This window comes from Saccopteryx bilineata, chromosome 1 (genome assembly GCF_036850765.1).
Source record: "Saccopteryx bilineata isolate mSacBil1 chromosome 1, mSacBil1_pri_phased_curated, whole genome shotgun sequence".
Classification (NCBI taxonomy): Eukaryota; Metazoa; Chordata; class Mammalia; order Chiroptera; family Emballonuridae; genus Saccopteryx; species Saccopteryx bilineata.
In genome coordinates, this window is record NC_089490.1 from 5,077,188 (window position 1) to 5,098,603 (window position 21,416).

At 45.8% G+C, this 21,416-nt stretch overlaps 2 pseudogenes; both read right to left on the reverse strand.

Moving 5' to 3' along the window:
• LOC136334564 (histone-lysine N-methyltransferase PRDM9-like) overlaps window positions 1-21,416 on the reverse strand; it is a 34,473-nt pseudogene that overhangs the window by 1,941 nt on the left and 11,116 nt on the right.
• Window positions 722-6,574, reverse strand: LOC136319748 (histone-lysine N-methyltransferase PRDM7-like; annotated as a pseudogene).

The window sequence follows — 21,416 nt, forward strand, 5'->3', positions numbered from 1 at the left end:
TATACAATGTCCTGTTTTAAAATATTTCCCCAACCATACTTTTTAAAAATTGATTGATTTTAGAGAGACAGAGAGGAGGAGGAAGTAGAAGTAGAAGAAGAAAAAGAAAAAGAGAGAGAGAGATAAAGGCATTTATTCCTTTTTCTACCTAGACATTCAGTCATTGGTCATTTCTCATATGTACCCTGAACCAGGCTCAACCTTGGTATTACAGGATGATGCTGTAACCGACTGACCAGCCATGGTCCCCAACCATACTTCTTACATGCCTGACTTCTATTTCTCTCTAGGTAATGCACCATCCTCTCTCACTTGGAGATGAAGTAATCTCTGAGAGGATTCCCCACTGAAGTGTATTTTACAAAAATTAACAAAGCAAATAAGAGAATAAGTCTCCCTGTAGCTGAAAATAACACCATTGTCCCACCTCACTCAGGAAGGTCACTAGTGTCTCAGCTTGGAACACAACACTGCATTTCCAGGCTGCTGGGCATCTATCCAACCTCTGCTCTTACCCTGTATGCTAAACAGGAGTGGTCCTCAGAAAACAGGCCCTGGACAGTTTCTCAGTGGACACAGTGTTGGCCTGGCAAGTGTAAGTTCCAGATTCAATCCTTGGTCAGGGCACAAATGAGAAGTGACTATCTGTTTCTCTTTCCCTCCCTCTCTCCCTTCTCTCTCTCTTTCCCTTCCAGAGCCAGTGCCTCAATTGGTTCAAACATCAGCGTGATAAGTCAGTTGGTTCAATTGTTGACCTGCGGCATTGAGGATAGCTCAGCTAGTCTGAGCATGGTCTTCATACTGGGGTTGCTGGGTGGATATTGGTTGGGGCACATGAAGAAATCTGTCTATCTCCACTCCTCTCACATAAAAAAATTAAATCCAAAGTAAAAAATATAAAATTTTTCCTAAGAATCAAAGGCATATGAAGTGAATTCTTCATTTCTGAAGTATCTGATTTGAAATCTTACTGACTTTAGAGTGTACCATGAAAATTTCTAAGGTGAGTTCTCTCTTTTCTTTCCATTTTGAAGAGCAGTTGTGACCACCTCCAGCTACTGTGAGCTCTCTCTTCCACTTGCTGCTGCACTTGATGCCCAGCTTCTGGCCATACTCATCATCGTGCCAGACTAGCAGCTCACAGTCTGGCCTGATGACCTGGCAGGTTTGGTAGAAAATCTTCCCATGATACTGAAAGGCCACCAGGTTATGCTCTTCATCATCCCAGGCACAGTTCACATACCTGGGATTGAGGCAGATGAAAGAAAAAAAACCCAAAGGTGATGAGTTCTTACTACCTCTCAGATCCATGTCCAGCTCTGTACCTGACACTCAGGCTCTGATTTTGCCCACTCCCACAGCGCTCCCGGAGAACCTTCTTTCCGATGTCTGAGTATATCAGGATGTCATAAAACTTTCAATGTCCATATCCTGCTTACAGTGCTCATCCTACCTAATACCATTTTCCAAAGCCAATTGCAGATGTAACCTTAACCCTGATTGGTCATTAAACACAGTGACCTTTAGCTTCTCTAAACTAACTCAGGTCCTGTTTATATCACAGAACTTGCTACTTTATGTTGGACTTTGTGTCTAGATTAGTTCACATCATTCAATACTCAGACCAAGTCCATATTTTCTTGAGAGGCCTTTCTCCATTCTCCTCATATTTTATTTAGGTAGCTTCAACCAGATTCCTGTAAAAACCTGGAGGTCTCCCCCACCCCCAAAAGTGAGAAGTGGGGAAATAGACAGACACCTGCATGCACCTTACCAGGATCCACCCGGCATGCCCACCAGGGGGCAATGATCTTCCCATCTGGGGCACTGCTTTGCTGTAACCAAAACCATTCTAGTGCTTGAGGTGGAGGCCATGGAGCCATCCTCAGAGCCTGGTCCAACTTTGCTCCAATGGAGCTTTGGCTGGGGAGGGGAAGAAAGAGACAGAGATAGAGGAGAGGGGGAAGAGTGGAGCGGATGGGTGCTTCTGTGTGCCCTGACTGGGAATCAAACTCTGAACTTCCACAGGCCAGGCTGATGCTCTACCACTGAGCCAACCTGCCAGGACTTGGAGGTCTCTTTGTCTTAGCAAAATCTTAAAGAACAATAATAGCTTATTCACATTTTGTAACCCCTCATAAAAGATCCTCTCAGGCAAGTGTCCCATGATCATTGCTCTGCAGGCTTCAGAACTCAGTTCTAGTTAGAAGGGAGGCTGGGATATTTGCTGCCCTCACATGTTTAGGCCAGTGGTTGGCAATCTCATTATTCAACAGAGCCAAATATTAACACTACAATGACTGAAATTTCTTTTGAGAGCCAAATTTTTTTAAACTTAAACTATATAGGTAGGTACATTCCTTATCGAGGTAGTGCCTGCACATGGTATTTTGTGGAAGAGCCACATTCAAGGGACCAAAGAGCTGCATGTGGCTCATGAGCTGCAGTTTGCTGACCACTGGTTTAGGCTATCCTTAGTTTAAGTGTGCTGGCACTGTGAACTTCTCAAAAAAAATTATAGTTAAATATTTGTAATATCAATTGTTGCACTGTGTCTGCAATTACTCCTCCATAAGAAGATGTGTTATATGATCTGCTTAGGTAATGAATAACTTCATCTAAACTGGAATATAGGAAGGGCTTAAATAATGTTCATTAGATCAATTAAAGTGTAATTCAGACCCTCAAAGTTTTTTTCTAGTGCCTAAATTTTGTCTAGCATATAAATTTATATTTTGAGAACATATGCTATATTTTTATCCCCCTTTTTTCTCTAAATACCTCTTGCTTTGAAAGAGCACCAAATGGAGAAAAAAGAGGAACAGAGGATTGAGGGAGACCACTGAGGGAAACATGATGAGAAGGAAAGATTTATGGGCCTGAGAGGGATGAGTGTTCTCGTGACTCCCAGAAAGTTCTTGGCCTTATCTCATCCAATTGGCACAGGATTTATCTTTCCCATTCACATGCATATAGCAGTTTCTCCCTTTGGTGATCTGCATTTCAGGAAGAAAATATAAAGGTTTTTTTCAGTTGAGGAAGTAATAGAGAAATTATTTTACCCTACTGTCAACAAAACTCTTTCAGCTTGCATGCATTGCCACTCGTGACCACATGATACTTTTCTTACTCATCACATCTGAGTTGACCTGTCCACTGAGGGATGGGAGGAGGCTTTCCTTTGTGTCTGTACCACTTTGCTCCCACTTAACCTGTGATCCTCAACAGGAGCTCTATGGTCTGCAGAGTCCACTCAGTACACAGAGCTAACCATGTTGTCTTCATCCATGTCCTAGCATGTAGAAGGGAAGGTCCCACCAAGCCATGGGAGGGATGTGGGAAGCCACAAGACAGGGGAAGAGGTAAATAGTTCTCAGCTGCCAGGAATATGTGTTGTTGCCTGCCTCTTCATCTTCTGTGATCTGGCCCTCATAAGGGCCAAAGTGCAGACCCACTGGCAGAACACATGCCTCGTTCCACACTCCAAGACCAGCTTCAGGGATGCCTGATGGCCCAATTCTCAACCCAGGGGGAAGAGTGAGGGCTGCATGGTTTGGATGCCCCTTATCCACTGCACTGTCTTTTACAAATGTAGGGGGCCCATGCACGTCACAACTGTCAATGAAGAAGTTCTGACACTTCTCACAATCTGGGGGTGAGAGCAACAGGGATTAGGGAAGGTGTAGTGCATGTTTCTGGACATATAGAGCTTCAGAAAGAGCCCAGGAACACACACCTTTGAACCCAATTTTGTAGTGCAAGTCTCTAGGTGAACGGAATGCTCTAACGGGCAAATGACCAGATGAAATTATTGTATGCAGACATGACATGCTTTGTGAGGGTCACTTACAGAGGTAGTTATCATCCTGGGGCCTGCTGACCTCTTGGTACACTTGTCCTTTTCTTTCTCATAGGCTATACATCTTTACTTCAGTCTCCTTTCTCCTGAGTTCTAAGTTGGAGAAGAGTGAGTTTGGTGGAGTTAGGAGTGTTAGTCCCTATTTTGTCAGAAAACACAAAATTTCCTTCCATCAAATTATCACCTGTCCTTCTACATACTCTGGTATTTTCTTTTGTCAACTATTTGCTCAGAGAGCCTCTATAATAGTAAGCCTCTACACTGACTACAGATGGCCAATTCAATTTTTGTTTCTAGATCTTCCCATTGTGAGACTTAATTTCCCAAAATTTAGTTATTCATAAAATATTTATTAGGGCACAGTATCTGTAAGGCATTTAGGAAAGGCAGGTATACAACACCAGCAGCATATGGTTGCTATTATCAGAGATGTATTTATTGGACAATGTGTGTCAGTTCTTTTACATTGAACTTAAGCCCTAGCCAGTATAGAGCATTGGCTCAGTGTATGTCCCGGGTTTGATTCTGGTCAGGCTACATAGGAAAAGTGACCATCTCTTTCTCCACCCCTCCCTCTCCCTCTTCTCTCTCTCTTCCTTTCCTGCAGTCAGTGGCTCAATTGGTTCAGGCATTGGCCCTGGGTGCTAAGGATGGCTCGGTTAGCTAGAGCACATTACCCTGAGGTGCTAAAAACCAGCTCAGTACTCGAGAATTAGGGTTGCCGGTAGATCCTGGTAAGGGTGCATATGAGAGTCAGCCTCACTATCTCCCCTCCTCTTATCTAAAAAATAAATAAATATATACACAAATAAGTAAACTGAATTGAATACTATCAAAGCATATATGCACGTATCTCACCTTACACATTGGCATTCAAGAGCTCAGAGAATTTGTAAGATTTGCCCAAAGCTCCAGTGCTAAATTCACTCTTAGTTTAGTAGAGCTTAAATCCAGGCCTATCCAAAATCCACCCCACATACCTAGGTCATACTTATTAGCCTTTCTAGAGGACTTAGAGGAACTGAAATCTACAAATGATTTTCTCTTATCCAATTTTCATCTAAAGTGTTGTCCAGAGGATCTTGCTTTAGCACGATGGACTGTGATGCTGAGGACCCAAGTTTGAAACCCTTAGGCTGCTGGCTTCAATGTGGGCTAATCCAGCTTGAGTGCATGCTCACCAGCCTGAGCACAGGGTCGTAGGCTTGAGCATGGTATCATAGGCATGACCCCATGATTGCAGGCTCATGTCCAAGGTAGCTGGCTTGAGCAAGGGGTTACTTACTGTGCTGTAGCCCCCCAGTCAAGACACATATGAGAAAGTAGTCAATGAACAACTAAGGAGCTGCAATGAAGAATTGATACTTCTCATCTCTCTCCCTTTTAGCCAGTCTATTCCTGTCTGTCCCTCCCTCTTTATCTCTCACTAAAATAAAAAAGAAAAAGAAAAAAAGCCGATCATGTCAAAAATATAATAAAGGTCACTTAAGTGGACAGAAAATCCATTTCTTTAACATAAAACTTTCTCTTTTCTGTCTACCTGACCTGTGGTGGCACAGTGGATAAAGCAATGACCTGGAACACTGAGGTCACCAGTTTGTAACCCCAGGCTTGCCTGGTCAAGACACATATAAGAAGCAACTACTACAAGTTGATGCTTCCTGCTCTTGTCTGCCTCCCCATTCTCTCTTTCTTACTCTTCTCTCTAAAATCAATAAATAATTTAATTATTTTATTTTATTTAAATTATTTATTGATTTTAGAGAGAGAGGAGGGAAGAGAGTGAGAGAGAAACATTGATTTGTTGTTCCACTCATTTATGCATTTAGTGGTTAATTATTCTTTCTTTTTTCTTTTCGTTTAGCTAGAGAGACAGACAGGAAGGGAGAGGGATGAGAAGCATCAACTTATAGCTGCGGTACCTTAGTTGTTCATTGATTGCTTTCTCATACATGCCTTGACCAGGGGACTCCAGCTCAGTCAGTGACCCCCTTGCTCAAACCTGCAACCTTGGGCTCAAGCCAGCAACGTTGGGCTTCAAGCCAGTGACCATGGGGTCACATCTATGATCCCATGCTCTAGCCAGTGACCCCACACTCAAGCTGGTGAACCCATCCTCAAGCCACAACCTTGGGGTTTGGAACCTGGGTTCTCATCATCCCAGATTGATGCTCTATCCTCTGCTACCACCTGGTCAGGCTCAAATGGTTGATTCTTATATGGGCCCTGACTGGACATCAAACCCAGAACATTGGTGTATGTGGATGACTCTCTAACGAATTAAGCAACTTGGCCAGGGTTCCTTTCTGTCTTCTTGTTTCAGAGTAGCCTTGTCCAGTCTAATGGTACAGTGACCACCTTGCCTGCTTTTCTTCTTATCCTTTCACCTTTACACATTTGGCTGTTCTTGCCCTTCCTTAATCATCAGATTCCGTGGACCACAGAAACCATTGGGTCAAGCTTGAGATCACATCTGTGCTTCATCTGTGTTTCAATGCTAGACCTATGAAAGTGGAAGGACCTTACTGACCACACCCTCATAAAACCAGACGCACTGAAGAGATGGCTGACACAGGGCCTGATACAATGGTCCCTACCCTGGCTCATAACCCCAGCTGCCTTAATCACCACGATTAATCCTTTCCCATCTGCAATGTGGCCGGCGCTGCCCAGGGAGCCCTGTCCTGGAGCACTGCTCACTGGCCAGACCTTCATCCTCCTCTTGTGATGAGAAGTGTTCTGAATGAGTTATTTCTTATGTGCTTTTATACTTATGAGAAAGCAATCAATGAACAACTAAGAAGTCACAACGCGCAACGAAAAACTGATGATTGATGCTTCTCATCTCTCTCCATTCCTGTCTGTCTGTCTGTAAAGCCAGAAGCCACAGCCAGGGCCACTATCACAGCAGCCTGGTCCATGCAGGTTCGCATTGAATTCTGACAGTCGGTAAAGAAACAGCGGAGCCAAGAACTGGTGGGCCATAGTCTTTAATACTAGCTTGCACCCCGCGGGCAAGTAAAAAATACACACTGGGCTCCAAAACCCACTCACATTCAGTGCTCACAAAGCCACTGACTTATCCGAGTTTCCTAGAATCAAAGGTTTCTAGCTCACCAGCTTTATTCTCCTCAGTTCCCCATCTCCTTCCTTATCCCAGATACAAACTCTGTACAAACTGGCATCTCACTCAACACTCCACCATCTTGGCTGCTTTCTCTGGCCTCCTCCACGTGGCCTCCTTCCGCTGCTGGCTCTACTCTCTCTGCTCTCTCACATTCCTGCTCATTAACACATCTATAAACATGTGTAATTATTTACACATGGAAGCAGTGTAGCAAATCGCCCCTTACTTCACAATGCACTGTTTGCATCTCGCTTGTTTGCTAATCGCAAGCTCTGTCCCTCGTTATCTGTTTACAGGCTGGGGACCTGACCCTGGGTCCATTTCAAATGGACAGTGCGTGCCTGCAACCCCTCGCCTCACTGCCTCCGAGTCAATTCTTCATGTGAGTCCTCAGTGTCGTCCGCCAGGGGTCTGGTGGCCTGCCAGCGGTGAACAATGAAAGCGGGTCGATGGGCGCCGAGCCCTGGGGAGAAACAAAATCGTTGTCCTGAAAGTGAAGCGCTTGTAGGAGCAGCCCCAACACTTAACCGGCCGTCATGCAGCCCGCGATTCCCTCCCGCTGTCCCTCACCTTTGCGCAGCAGCACGCCCAGGTTGTTCTCCACGTTGGGGCAGGGCGCCTTCTCCCAGTCAACCATGGCGACCACCCATTCGGGAGCTGTAGGCGCAGATGTCCCTGAAGGCGCCCGGGGCCTGTGGGGATGGGGGGGGAGGGGGAGAAACGTGGCCACGTGACCCCACGCAGCGGCTGGAAGGAACCGCCCCCCGCCCCGCTGGGTCTGGGCTCTACCCCACCTGCCGCCCTGGGCTCACCTGCAGCGCAGCCCATGCCCTCCCCGCCGCTCCCTCCGCGCCGCCCCACGGGATTCCATCTGCGTCCACCCTGCAGGCCAATCCCCGACGTGCCTGCCTGGGAGACACAGCTGAGGCTGACTGATTGGCCCACGGGGCGCACGTGGGACCAGCCCCAGGGATGCAAGGACGGGCCAGACTGGGGTCTCCAGCCAAGTCAGTGACTCCTTTGCTCAAGCCAGCAATTTGGGCTTTAAGCCAGCGACCTTTGGGCTCAGCCAGCGACTATGGGATCATGTCTATGATCCAGCACTCAAGCCAGTGAATCCGCGCTCAAGCCGGATAAGATTATTACATTTTCTTGTTGTTCAAGCGCTCTCTTGAGTTCCTCTATTCTACTCTCAAGTTTATTGAACATCGTTATGACTGTTTGCTTGGAAGTCTTTATCTGTCCGATTAACCATTTCCATTTCACTAGGATATTTCTCTGGAGTTTTTTCCTTGTTCCTTCATTTGGGGTATATTCTTCTGTCTCCACATTTTGTTTGACTGTCTGTTTTTGTTCCTTTGAGTTGAATGGAATAGTCATCTCGCCCAGTCTTGAAAAAGTTGTCTTTGTTACATTGTGTGTTGAATAGTTTCAGCCTGCCAGTTGTAGTTGGGGGGAGGTGCATGCAGTGCCTGTCCTGTCATTTGGCCTGAAGGAGAGGGTTCTGAATGAGCAGCCTGGGGTGTGTGAGACTTTTTGTCCTTTTAATTTGGGCAGGGCTGCCTGGTGCAAAAGGGGCTGCGTGGTGTGTGCTCTGCGTGTTCTGTTTTCATTATCTGTTGTCAGAGCACAGTCTGCGCTGGGTTACCTGATTGCTTTCTTGTATCTCACCCCCCCATTAGATCCACCCTTTGTCCTGGTGGGGTAGCCTGGGTGCACACACAGCCTTCATTTGTTCATTCTCCACTTTCTTGGGGCTTGGCAGCCCTGTGCACATGCACAGCATTGCCCCCCTCACTCCACACTGGACCGCAAGGTTTTGCTTGCTTTGTGCTTTTTGGGAGTAGAGCTGCCGGACCAGTGCATGCAGCTGCGCCCCCCATTCTCTGCAGTTGTTCTGATCAGGGAGCCCTGTGTGCAGACCATAGACCATTTGCCAGCTCCATATTTATCAGGAGGAGTAATGCCTGTAGTGACCCACTATGGCTGCACTATTCTCTGGGTCAAATAGTCCTGCAGCTGGTACTGGCGTTTTTTGCTAGCTCTGCACTCTCTCTAGGTGGGGGGCCCCACATTCACATGCAGATCAGTGGGCAAAGTGTTGCCACTTCCCCATACCTACCTGCTGGGTCGATATCTGGGAAGAGGAGCTCTCTTTATACAAGCTAAGCTGCCCTCATGATTCTATTGTATTTAGCTCCAGGAGGGGTGGCTGGTGGTTTGCTGCAGTGCCCTGCGGGTGGCCATAGAGGCTGAATGGAGCTACTGTCTTGTATCCACATGCCCAGGATGTGTAAACAGTGGTGCTCACTGGTCTCTTTGGTCCTGAGCTGTTCCTTCACCTCCTGCTGAGCTCTCATGTTTCCTCAGCCTTCTCTATGCTGCTCTCTCTCTCTCTCTGTCTCTCTCTCTAGCTTGTTGTGCAGAAGCTGTTTAATTTTTTTCAGTTGTCTTTCAGGAGTAATTTTTCTAAGCAAAGGGATACATTGGATGGGTTTTGGGAGGCTGCAAGTCCAGCATCCACATGTGCCATTATGTTGGACCTACTGGAGAGTTCTAAAATAAAGTCTGATATTGGCTGCAGCAGCAGGCTTCTGCTCTGATACATTCTTATTCCCCATATTCAAATTTCTATACAATTTTTGAGACATTGGTTTTTTCTCTGACTTCAATTAGTTGTTGGATCCAGGAGGAGTAGTTTATTTTCACCTTGTTTAGTTTTATTCTCCTGTGAGGATGGGCATGATAACTGCCAAGCTTCTTACTTGTAGGACCAGAAACCAGGAGTCTTGCTTTAGTAGCATTTTATCTCTTGGCTTTGTGTTTCCTATTTGTAAAATAAAGAGACCAGATCACTCCATGGTGCTGAAACTCTCTTCTAGCTCCAGCATTCTGTTCATCCTATAAGCACTGACTTGTGTGAATGACAGTGCCAATTTGTGAGATTTGCTACCATTCTACAGGTTGACCTGCAGGTGGACAAAGAGAGGCACAGTTTTTTGAGTCCTCCCTTGATTACGTTTATCAAATTCAGGAAGTTCAGGAGTCCAAGAAATTCAACATTGTGGAGCCAGTAAGTTCCATGTATTCTTTAATGCTCTAAAAATATTTTCTGAATGCTTGGTAAATGCGGAGAACTTTTATCATCAACTTTGAATCTCAAAGAATGTGAATGTGTATAATTGTGATGAATCTCTCTTTTTCCTCCCCCATTTTTTCTCTCTAGCTATGATTTGTTTTTCTCTTTATTTCTTCCTCTCCTCCTCTTTCCCTCCCTGGATTTTTTTATCACCATTCTTTTTATTTTGTTTTCCTTCTTTTCTTTATGTCATGCTTTCATAAAGCCTTTGAAAGTGCCCATCATATACCAGGCATTGTGCTAGGAACTCATGTTTCTCCAGTCAGTGACTTACCATTATACTATTTTTACTTCTTTCTCATATGTACCTTGATGGGGGGTGGGGGGGATCCCAGAAGAGAGAGTGACCCCTTGCTCAAGCCAGTGACCATGGGGGTCATGTGTATGATCCATCTCATGCTCAATCCAACGGCTCTGCACACTCAAGCTGGTGAGCCCACACTCATTCCAGTGAACTCGGGATTCAAATCTGGGTCCTCTGCTTCCCAGTGTGACTCTATATCTACTCTACCACTGTCTGGTTAGGCAAAACCTATTGGTTCTGAAAGAGGCATGCTCAGTCTAGAAGGGAGAGGTGTTGGGTTAAATCTGTTATGATTATACATTTGCTCATTTTCCCTTGTAGGTCTGTTCTGTATAGAAGAATTTATGTTATTGAGCACAGAACAATTTGAAACTCCATAGTTAATTAAAGTCACTGATATGAAGTGCTGTTCATTTCTATTAATGCATTTTGCCCTCAAGTGTACCGTATGCTATTATATAATTTTGCATGTAATACAGATAAGTGTGAAAGGTTTACATTTGTTCATGTGAAAACAACACAATTGTTCATAAATAGTAATTTCACAAATAACTGTTTGACATACTAAGAAATGTAAACCTACTTTTGTACCACCTGTGTGCCTTTACCCATTCTTTTATTTTTAATCTCTTTGTACTTTGATCAGAGGTGGATTTAATGGTGGGCACACAGGGTGTGCACCCTGGGCCCCGAGTATGGAAGGGCCTCGCTAAACCCCAACTTGACACTTTTTTCTTGTCTCAAGGGGCTCAATATTTTCTTGTGCACAGGGGCCCTCAACCGATCTTAGTCAATCTCTGACCTTTATGTTTTAGGTGACTTCGTGTCCTATATAAAGTCATGGTGAACATTTGACCAGTCACAGGAAAGCAACAAAAGAAGATAGAAATGTGAAACCTGCACCAAATAAAAGAAAAACCCTCCCAGTTTCATACCTATTAAGTGCAGTTTGATGTGGGCTCAGGCACAGATTTTGTAGTGCTTTTTAGGGAGCTATCCCATGTAGCCTCTACAGACTCGTCACTGACTGATGGCCTACCAGAACGGGGTTTCTCCACCAAACTGCTGGTTATTAAAATCTATAAGGAATGGAGTTTGGTCAAGGCTATGATATAAGGCTCTAAATTTTTGTATTTACTTTTCTCATACTATTTATTATATAATGCATATTGTTTTCATGCAACTAAAAAGATATCTCAGACAAAATTTTTACATGGATGTGCAGGTATTACTGGGCATTTTTTTCTGTTTTGTCATTTTGTCTATTGACATGTCATTACCCCAAAGTTTTAATTTTTGTACCTTCATACTGGAATGCATGTGTGTATCTAGTTTTGCAAGCTCCTGTGTTTTATTTTGCTTTTCAGAATTGTTCTGTGCATTGCGGGTGCTTATCAGCCTCCATTCTGTGCACTCACTGCCTGCCGTTATGACCCGCCCTCAGCCCAGGCTCATGACAATCCAAAGTGTCTGCATACATTGCGGTTGTCCCTGGGGCCACCATTCGACCTGGGTGAGAAACACGTGTTCAAAGATCATTCTGGAACCTGAATGATTGGCCTGGGAATGTAGAAACCACACCCCATTAATGCAGTGAGTTAAACTCTGAGAATTGGGGAGTAATCTAGAATGTTATCCATTGATGATTACATAGGGTCACAGTGCTTTCTGTGCTGTTCTTCATGTCTTAGTGTACTGTTATGGGGGAAATATTTGCTCACATTCTGGGGTTTATAGTGCAGACATGTTGAATAAGTCAAGCTCTAGAATGATCATGTCTTCTGTTTGGTTGAATGTGAAACCTCCCTATCAACTTCCTCAATGGCCAGGTGAGATAGGGAGCAAGGAAAAGGTGTAGGGCTATGAGGAAGCTCAGTTTCCCCATGTAGCCTGCTAGGAGCAGGTAATTATTGTTCTCCAGTTTCCCCCCATTGTGGACCTGGTGAGTGCATGGGGTAGAACAAGAGGGGAAGAGGAGGTAATCCAGTCTGTAGCAGAATACCTCTTCTTCCAGCTGTTTTGTACACTTTAGGTGTGATCTCTCTTAGTAGATATGGGCTCTGTTTCTGTTCACATGTCAGAATCCAAATGTAAAGTGAGCAATGTGGTTCAGGGGATACTAGGTAAGTGGAGGGGATGAGGCGAGAGAGAGTGGGGAACAGCTACAGGCAGCTTGTGAGGACCCAAAAAGAGTACCCAGACTATTTCTGAGGTACATGCCTCATGTCCCAAATTAGATGAACTATTCCATGGGACCACTTTTTGTGAGCCCTTCCTATAGATGCAAAGCAGATTCAGAAACACACTGTCATTGTCCCAGTTTATTGAGTATGGCGAGGTCCAATCTCACAGGCTTCCAGGCAGCAGAGCCAAGTCCAGAGCCTAGGTGCATGTTCCAAGCTCCAGAAAGGAGAACTTTTATAAGCGATAGGAGAAAGACCCTGAGAGGTTTGTTCTCTGGATCCACATGTCTGACATCTGGTGTCCTGGGGTGAGGAGTGAGGTGACACCTGGAGGCAGATTTTCTATCCTGATTCCCAGCAACCATGGAGGAGAAGAGGGGATGTCTGGAGAAGGAGGCAGCTGACCTTGTGGCGAGTTTTTCATGGAGGCTTGAGGTCAGTGTGTGAGGGCAGAGCAGATGTTTTAGCTAAGGGATGAGGAGAGACCAGAGATGAATATTTATCTCCTCTGCATGCATCTCTTGGAGGGGGTCATGGGAAAACTGGAAGGAGAGACTGGCCAGTGAATTCTCCCTCCTTGCTCAGGCCAGGGAGTGAAGAGCACAGTGAGTCTTCAGTTCACTGGCCAGGAAAGACCGTGAGCAGGATTCCGCATCCCAGCTGCAGTAGCTTGTGTGGTGAAAGGGGTCATCTGGGGCTGAATTTCCACCCCTGCTTTAGCCAGAATGATGGGCAGGAGAGGTTTCTGTAGGAAGGGGCCAGGAGAGACCTGGAGGAGAATTGTTTTTTTCTGACTCTAGTTCAGCATCTCATGGGCAGCTGGAGCCTCCAGAAACAGGTGAGGAGCCACCTGGAGCCACTTCTTTCTTCCTGGCTCCAGAAGGTCTGTGCAGGCAGAGGGTGTCCTTAGGTAAAGGGCGAGGATAGACCTGGTTGTGGCTTCTCACCAGCCTGTGAGAAGTAGTGGGGTTTCTGGGGTGAGGAGTGCAGTTCAGCCTGCATGAGTCTGGCCACGCCACCGCCGGGCAGCCCTGCCCCAGCTGCTCAGCCCAGGTCAGGGCTCACTGGTCCTGAAGCCTCCCCCAGCCGGCCAGGTTCCAGAAGCTCTTCTCAGATCACAGCCTCCCCCAGCCTTTGCCTGTCTCTCCTCTGCTTTTCCCTCCCAGCAGTGTCAGGACCTGAGATGCCCAGTGCCTATGGTAGAGTAAGGTGCAATAAGAGAAGTCTGAGGCTTTTAGAACAGAGAGCCTGGGTGTGATGAGGTCATGGGGAGAGAGAGAGAAAAAAAAAGAGTGAGAGAGAAAAAAAGAGAGCTGAAGGAAGGGGAATGGAATGGGAACCACAACCGTGGGCTACTCGGTGACATGTCTGAACTCCATTTCCCCCACAGAAAGGAAGAGACAACAGGGTCCACCAGCATCAGTTGCAGCCAATTCCAGTAGCCAGGCCTTCAGCTTTAAAAAAATGTTTATTGATGAGAGAGAGAGATTTGCTGTTCCATTTACATAAGAATTTACTGGTCACTGCAGTTGGAGGACTCGTGACAGGACCCCCTAGTCTCGGGTGGGACCCCTGCACCCAATCACAGGGTCAGATCTGATGTGTCAGGGCTCTGTACTCCCTCAGGGAAGACCCCTGGACACACTCAGAGGAGGCAGAGCCGATGTGACCGGACTCTCCATGCTGAGTGGATCCATGCACACACTTCGGTACAGAGGAAACAATATTCTCTGTTGCCATTTAGTATGCACCGTGGGAACAGCACCCGTTTACTGAGCATCTGCCATTGTCATGTTGCAGGGACACAGTGAATGTCCAAGGCGCCTCCCATCACCCTCAGCTCTGGATGTCTGTGTCTCCATAATGGTAGGAACTAAAGCACATGGGAGAAAGTTCACTACTCTTTCAGGTGGGACTCTTCTCCATGAGACAAAATCCAAAGCTCACATGACCCCCTCCTAGGTGAGGCCCCTCACCACAGTCAGAAAACCCAGCCATGCTGAACCATGACTCCTTTGTTAGGGCCCCCTTCTTACATCACAGGATCCAGAGCCGATGTGGTCAAACCCAGACCCTCTACTATCTCAGTTGTGACCCTTCCACACCGTCAAATGACACAGAGCATGTGTGATGGGATGCCCTATGCTCTCAGGGAAAGACCTTTCCTTGCACTCACGTGGCTCAAAAAATGACGTGATGCCCTCCTTACTCTCTCAGGGAGGGACCTCTCCTCACACTCACAGGTTCCAGAGCTGATGTGACAGGACCCCTCCATTCTCTCTGGTTGGTCTGTTTCCTATACTCACAGGGAACAGAACTAATGTGACAGGACTCTCTGTGTCAAGTGAGAACCCTTCCACAATAAGTGGACCCAGAGCTTATGGGCACAACCCCTAAATTTCACAAGGCAGAGCCTTCTTCCTGTGAGAGAGCCCCCTGTTACCTCACTGTCTTGTATGAATATGAGTTCACCTTGAGCATGTATTATATGTTGAGTATCTCTTGTTCATCTGATTAGTTTATTTGATTATTACCAACACTGTTGGAATTTACAAGGTATGAGGAAAATGTGTTTGTCTCTTTTTTATCCCTAATACTGTCAATGAACTGGACATGTGAAGATAAAGGATGAGAAACTAACTTCAGGAAAGTGCTGCAGCTGAGACGTGGACATCTGCCAGGTAGAATTACCATTATTTTGTTCACTGTCAGCTGTTTGGCTTCATTTTTTGTAGGGTTTGGTGGAATTATGTAGTGCTCCCACATTTACACTGGCATAAAAACACATCTGAGAAACTAGGTGCTTGGACTCAGAGTCATGAGTTTTCAGTATTGAGTCCTGGCTGTGTTTACATTGTGAGGATCCAGTTCAGCTCATACATCTGTTGTGTGGAAACTTGAGTCCGTTGTGAGGTTCCATGTCTGGAGTTTGGCTGTGGGGTCTCAATTCCAGATGTGGATTCAGTCTGTGGCATCTGTGGTTGAATCTGTGTTGAGCTGTGTGTCATCTGTGTGGGGTCCTTCTGTGTGTATCTCCATGTCCTGGTTTCCAGTGTGGGGTCCACACATGGCTCTAGCCATTAGATGGTGTAAAGCCAGTAGCCACAGCCACCAATAGAGCTGCCTGGTCTGTGCAGGTTTGCATTAGATTCGGAGAGACGGTAATGAAACAATGGTACCAAGAGCTGATGTGCCACTGCCTTTAATTCTAGCTTGCACCCGGCGGGCAAGAAATACACACAGTGGGAAAACACTTCCCTTTCTATTTAGGGCTCCCAAAGGCACTGACTTATTTGAGTTTCCTAGAATCAAAGGTTTCTAACCTCACCAGCCTTATTCACCTCTGTTCCCCAACTGCTTTTTTCTGCACAAACTGTCTTCTCCTTCATTGCTCTGCCATCTTGGCTTGTTCTTCTTTCCTCTACGTGGCTTTTCTCTGCTCTCCTCTCTAATGCTAGCCTCAGGAACTGAGAGAGAGCAAGGTCCTGGTCTGTCCCACTTTATAGTGCAGAAATCAAAACCTTTAATTCAATATACAAACAAGTAAGTCTCTGATACAAAGTCACTTATCTGAAGCATAATGGGATTCCTCAAAAGAGTGTATCACCCCCCCCCATCATGCAACAGTCAAGGGTGTAAGAAAAAGCTTAGTTTTAAAACTAAGCCTTAGGCTATAACAACCCTGCCTGCTAACAGCCTGTCTCCCATACCCAATGCAAAGTATCATATAAGCGAACAAACATATATATTATATTGGCCAACATTTTACCCCTTTTGCTCACTTCACAATCTAAAGCACAGGTATTCCTGCATGAGGAAATTAGGCATATTACATACATTACAATAAATGACAAATTATATAATTTTGACTATTGCAAAGGTACATTTTACCAGTCTCTGAGTATTTTGCCAAAAGCACAAAATATCTTCGGCCTTTCTAGCGACTTGAAAAGCTTCCTGGGGCAGGGGTGGACCTCCAGCAAAACCGCCCCCACCCCTATCAAAGTATTTCACATTGTCCAAAATCTGTAAGTCCATCCAACAAAGAAGCCAGTGCCCACTCCAGTTGTAGTCCAGGAATCAGTCCACACACATGGGGCCTCAGCCACCCCCCTCATCCCTGCTGTTCTGGCAGGTCTTAAACTGTCCCAAAGAGCAGCATGTGGCAATGGTAGTTAGCACTTCCATTTCTGCTCTGGAGAGCATGATGGCAACCACTCCTATGTCCCAAAATCACAGACCTAACAGAGGCATAGTAGGTACTCATTGCTGCTGGGCTCTTACCTTCTGGAGACTGCAGACCACAAGTCCAGACAGATTCTCCTCATCCTCCAAAGAGGAACTGAAAACATCAGCTTCTGCTGTTTTGCTTGAGCCCTGGGCCTCCTGCTGCTGCTGGCTCTCCACAACGTCCATGGCAATCTGCAACTCACGAACCTGTGATTCCTTCTCCAACAGCTGTTCCATTTCCAAGCGAATTTCATGAACCTGGTTGGCCTCCTCTGGTGCTTGCTCCAGCTCCAGGGCCGGCATTTTTCCCCATGTTTGCTCCATCTCCTTGCACTGCTAAGTTTGTGGGTCCCGGGCAGCCTCTTCCACAGAGCTCTTAGTTTTCTTACGCATGGCTATAAAAGTCAGCCAGCCTACGGCTCCCAAAAGGACAGCCATGAAAAAACATAACAGCAGCTAGTCCTCTACTTACCGCTCAAAGGTGGTGGTAGCCTCATGCCAATCTGTTTCAAATCCTGCCGACTATGCCAAATGGAAAGCCAGTAGCCATGGCCACCATCACAGCTGCCTGGCCCGTGCAGGTTTGCATTACCACAGACTACGCCAAATAGAAAGCCATTTTATAGTGTAGAAATCAAAACCTTTAATCCCGTATACAAACAAGGAAGTCTCTCATACAAAGTCACTTATCTGAGGCATGATGGGATTTCTCATAAGAGTGCACCACCCCACATCATGCAACCAGTGGGGAAAAGCTTATTCTTAAAATTAAGCCTTAGGCTATAATGACTGTCAACTTACAGCCTATCTCCCAAACCCAATGGAAACAATAAGCAAGCAAATATATATATTATATATATTATATTTAGGGAAATGGAAATGCTGACTATTATTGCCACATGCTGCTCTTTGGGACAGTTTAAGACCTGCCAGGACAGCAGGGATGAGGGGGATGGCTGAGGCCCCATGTGTGTGGACTGATTCCTGGACTACAAATATATATATTATATTTACAAACTTACTTGACCAACATATGTAATGCCAGGAATCTGGTGTCCAAGTTCTTGTGTCAGTCTCTGGTGTCTGGCCCTTGGGTTCTAGGGTCTGACTTGGGTCTGCAGAACAGTGTTTGATTTGGTGCCTGAGGCCTAGGGTCTGACTTTTGGTTTGGGGTCTGTTGTTTAGGTGGAGAAATGTAGGGTCTATGTCTGGTGTCCTGAGTCTATCTGTGGCCTCTGTCTGGTGTCTGTCAGTAATGGTTGTTGTGTTTTCATAGACAGGTAGCTGGCTATTGGTGGTGAAAGATAGGTAAGGAACTTGCACATTATATTTTATAAATCTAGAAAAGCCTGTTTTAGAAAGAAGCTTCAACATTCTATTTAGCTTAAGCTTAAAATTTTTTTTTAATTTATTCATTTTTAGAGAGGAGAGAGAAACAGAGAGAGAGAGAAGGGGGAGGAGCTGGAAGCATCAACTCCCATATGTGCCCCGACCAGGCAAGCCCAGGGCCTCGAACCGGCAACCTCAGCATTTCCAGGTCAATGCTTTATCCACTGCGCCACCACAAGTCAGGCTAGCTTAAGCTTAATCAGCACAAAAGCTCAAGTATTTCTAGGCTTGATGGCCCATTTCAGGAATCTACTGTGTCCTCAGAAGTTCATTGTCCCCTGTGTTCCAATCAGGAAGGAGTGAGTGAAGGAAGCCCAAGTCATCACACACTGGAAGGTGTCCCAGTTCTTAATTATGGACACAGATAAGCCACATTGGCGTATTGAGAGCTAACTTACAAAATAAATAGGGTTGGAGCCCTGGCCAGGTAGCTCAGTGGGATAGAGTGTTCTCTCAATATGTCAAGGTTGTGGGTTTGATCCCTGGTCAGAACACATGTCAGAAGTAACCATTGAATGCTTAAATAAGTAGAACAACAAATCAATATTTCTCTCTTTCGCCCTCTGTCTGTCTCCCCCGCTCCCCTTCCTCTTGCTCTCTAAAATCAATAAATAGCCTGACCTGTGGTGGTGCAGTGAATCAAGCATTGAGCTGAAAATGCTGCGGTTGCTGGTTAGAAACCCCAATCTCTGCTGGCCAAGGCACACAGGAGAAGCAACTACCAGTCGGTGCTTCCCGCTTCTCCCCACCTCTGTCTTCTCTCTCTAAAATTAATAAATAAAAACTTTAAGGAATAAGTTTTTTAAATGAATAGGTTGGAGAGTCAAATCTTTATAGGGACCCAGTAAGGCCATATGAGCTATTGCTACAGCTTGAGGATCTCAAGTTAGATGCCAGGAAGGAGTTTAGGAAAACAACTGTTGGTCAAATAAGTTTATTAATATGATATATATATTTGCTCGCTTATAGTTTGTATTGGGTGTGGGGGACAGGCTGTAAACAGGCCTGGTCATTATAGCCTAAGGCTTAGTTTTAAGACCAAGCCCACACCCTTGACTGATTGAAACACCATGATGTGGGTGTTGCACTCTCGTGAGAAATCCCATTTATGCCTCAGATAAGTGACCTATCAGAGACTTTCTTGTTTGTATATTGCATTAAAGGTTTGATTTCTATACTATAATATAAAGTGGGGCAGACCCGGAGCTTGCTCTCTCTCAGTTTCTGTTATCACCATTGCAGGGGCCTCCCTGCATTTCTTGCCCTTCATGGGAAAAGCAGGTTTTCTGCTTTTCTTTTGTCCTCTCTTGTGGCTTGCCTGTCTTGGTGAGACACCAATAAACAGAATGGCCCACCATCCTCTGACTCTGCCATTTTTTACCATCTGCCTGAATCTAATGAAACCTGTATGTGAATGACCATGATGGTGGCTCCTGGCCTTACAACAGCCCAGAGGCCTGTGGGTCTGACCCCTCTGTACCATAGCTGCTCTGCTTCCAGGGAAGGCCAAGAGCAAGTCATAACAATGGTGGAGGTTACAGGTACTAAATCCTTCTGCCCTTTTCCTCTGGATACCTCCCCTTTTCTGGTGGCCCCCAGTGTCCCTCCTTAGACTGTGGTCACCAAGGAATGAAGAGGTTGTAGGAGTGCAAGGATGGGGTGGGTGTCCCCGGCTAAGCCCTGGGCTTCTGCGTGCTCAGTCACATCAGTTTATTATTGGCCTGGACATCAGCTGGGAATGGGAAGGACAGAGAACAGGAGGGCCATCCTGAGCTCCAAGGTCTCACATGCCATGTGGTGGTGGCTGCAGAGAGGAGAGGACTGATAGGAATATCATATGAGGCATGGACCAAGACAGGACAGAGGGATAGAGAGTGCTGGTCACACGTTTTCCAGGAGCTAACATGCACCACTTTCCTGAATCCTCACAGCCACTGAGAGAGAGAGAGAGCCGTTCTCTTCATTTGATGTATGAGGAGACTGAGTTTTCATTTATTTGCCTGAAGTCACACAGCTTACAGGTGGTGGAGCCAGAAGTCAGCTCTAGCATTTATTCCGAGCCATGGGAAGCTCCTGTCAGTTGAGGTCTCAGAAGAAGGACACGTGGGTAGAAGCAGACCAGTGCTCTGGACTGAAGAAGAGATTGTAAAGACAGGGAGGGGGTTGAAGTTGGGAGGACACTCTTAAAGGGATCTGTTGGTTGAGCACCTGGAAGGGCCAGGCCACCTCCTCCCTCTCCGCCTATCCTATCTCATTTCCTGCCCAAGTTCCACCTCAAACACCACCTCGGGTGAGAACATGGCAAGCTGGACCATCAGGTTATGAGCAGTTTTTCTTAAAAACATAAATAAAAAAGACTGACCAGGCAATGGCACAGTGGATAGAGCATTGGACTGGGATGCAGAAAACCCAGGTTTGAGACCCTGAGGTCGCCAGCTGGAGTGTGGGCTCATTTGGTTTGAGCAATAGCTCACCAGCTTGGACCCAATGTCACTGGCTTGAGCAAGGGGTTACATGGTCTGCTGAAGCACCACGGTCAAGGCTCATATGAGAAAGCAATCAATGAATAACTAAGCAACAAAAAACTAATGATTAATGCTTCTCATCTCTCTTTGTTCCTGTCTGTCTGTCGCTATCTATCCCTCTCTCTGACTCTCGCTGTCTCTGTAAATAAAAAAATAAATTAAAAAATAAAAATAATGTTTAAAAAAACAAAAATTTAAGTAGAGTGGTACCTTGAGATACGAACAGACCAACATACTTTTTTTAAGATATGAGTTGTGGTTCTGTCTGTATTTTTGTTCGAGATCTGAGCGAAATTTCGAGATACGAGTCGTGATTCAGGAAGCTGCTGCTAGTTGGTGCGTTGTTGCACTGTTCCAGTATCGGCAGTTTGATACACGAGTTGACTGACTGACGAGCTTGATTACAGAACTAATTAAAATTGTATCTCAAGGTGCCACTGTTCAATGTTCAACAGAAGGCTGCTAGGAGTACTTGGATTGCTTGTTTTGTCCGGGATACTGTGAGTGCACACTCTTCTAACCCATCTTGGAGCATCGGTTCTGGAATTTGAACTGTGTTAGAATCAGTCCGTAGTTCAGATACCTGTGAAATGGAGATAATAGTCGTCCCTGTTTCATTCAGCAAATGGGAGCAAGAGGTAAGGTGAGGCATGTGAGGGT